Source organism: Sorex fumeus, unplaced genomic scaffold (assembly GCF_029834395.1).
Source record: "Sorex fumeus unplaced genomic scaffold, SorFum_2.1 ptg000054l, whole genome shotgun sequence".
Lineage (NCBI taxonomy): Eukaryota > Metazoa > Chordata > Mammalia > Eulipotyphla > Soricidae > Sorex > Sorex fumeus.
Window position 1 is genome coordinate 49,540,284 of NW_026606111.1, and position 1,788 is coordinate 49,542,071.

General features: G+C 35.2%; 1 pseudogene; it reads right to left on the reverse strand.

The window, feature by feature from the left end:
- Positions 1-1,101: 1,101 nt before the first annotated feature.
- Positions 1,102-1,198, reverse strand: LOC130033786 (uncharacterized; annotated as a pseudogene).
- Positions 1,199-1,788: the final 590 nt, after the last annotated feature.

Below are 1,788 nucleotides of genomic sequence, written 5' to 3' on the forward strand. Positions count from 1 at the left end.
ATCCAATAATTTATCAATTTATTCAAGATTCTCTCATTTCCTGCTGCAAAGATTCTCAAAATAATCTCTGATGATCCTATGGATTTCTGTACTTTCTATTAGGATACCCCCCTTTGCATTTCTGATTCGATTTATTAGAATTCTTTCTCTTTGTTTCTTTGAGAGGCTTCTCATGGTTTAATGATCTTATTTATTTTCTCAAAGAACCAGTTTTTGTTCTTATTGGTCTTCTGGATTGTATTTTGGGATTCTAGCTCATTGATGTCTGGTACAAGTTTTATTATTTCCTTCCTCCAGCCTAGTTTGGACTACTTTTATTGGTTATTTTCCAAAATCTTGAGCTCTAATATATTCAGGTAGGCCCTTTCTTTCTTCCTGATGAATTCTGGCAGAGCTATAATCTTTCCTCTTAACACTGCTTTTGCTGTGTCCCACAAGTTCTGGTAGCTCGTGTCCTCATTCTCATTTGTTTATGGAAATTTTTAATTTCCTCTTTGATTTCTTCCCTAAGCCAACGGTTGTTCATTACTTCCCTTAAAGAAAATATTTCCTTGCTGAGCTTCAGTCTGTTTGATCTATCGAGAAGTGACAAAGAAGTGTTGAAATCTCCTACTAGTATTGTGTTACTATCAATGTTTTTCTATAAGTCTATTAGAAGTTGTTTTAAAGTATTTTGCTGGTCTGTCATTAGGATCATATACATTGAGGAAGGTGAGTTCTTTCTGATGTACATATCCCATGATCATTAAGAAATGACATTCACTGTCTCTGATAACCTTTAGCTTGAAGTCCATGTGGTCTGATACTAGTATGGCCACTCCAGCTTTGCGGAGGTGATATTTTCTTGAAAACTTGTTTCCCAGCCTTTTACTTTTAGCCCATGGGTACTTTGATTGTTCAGACATGTTTCTTGCAGGCAGCAGAATGTTGGGTTCAATTTTCTAATTCATCTTCCTATTCTGTGCCTCTGAATTGGCACATTTCATCCATTGACATTGAGAGAGATTGTTGTTTTGGGGATTTGTGCTCTCTTTATGTATAATTTTTGTACTTGTGGGGATTGTCTTAGCTTAAAGTATACTTGTTAATTCTTCTTGCAACAAAAATATGGAATGCTTTACAAGTTTGCATGTTATCTCTGTGCAAGGACCATGCTCATCATTGTATCATTTCAATTTTAGTATATGTGTTACCAAACCTAGTAGGAGTAAATTTTTCCATATTTTTCGCTTCTTATTACTTTGAGTGTTGTCCTTCCTCACTCCTATGGCAGACAATGATTCCTAATCAAGGAATGTATTTCAAAGCAGCATGAATAATAAATAGATTTAGAATTTTAATGTCCCAGAAATAAAAATATGGTTTTTACTATATTATCGTTTACCATACCCTAGGCATCAGTTTTATAAAATAATTCTTTTGGAAGATGGTATATGAGTTTGTTTAATGTTGTTCCCTGAATCCTTCATTAAGGACATTAAAATAGAGCCTTTTGCTGTTCTCACCTCAGTCCTGTGTACACCTCCAGGAAAAGGTGAATGGTGTTGTCTGCACTTTGACCACCTTGAATGTATGTAGGATTTTTCTCCTGAAGGATGAGGTGAGGATCATATTGATGATTTCATTCCACCTTATTACAAGTTCAACTTGAACGGAAGGTGAGACTCATGAGACTCCTATAAAGGACAGAACAAAGGGTCTCAGTGAAGTTTAATGGCCAACTCATATTAACAACATAGATGACTCAAAGTAACCTGTGTGCATCTTTGTGTGTAGTGAGTTTCATAT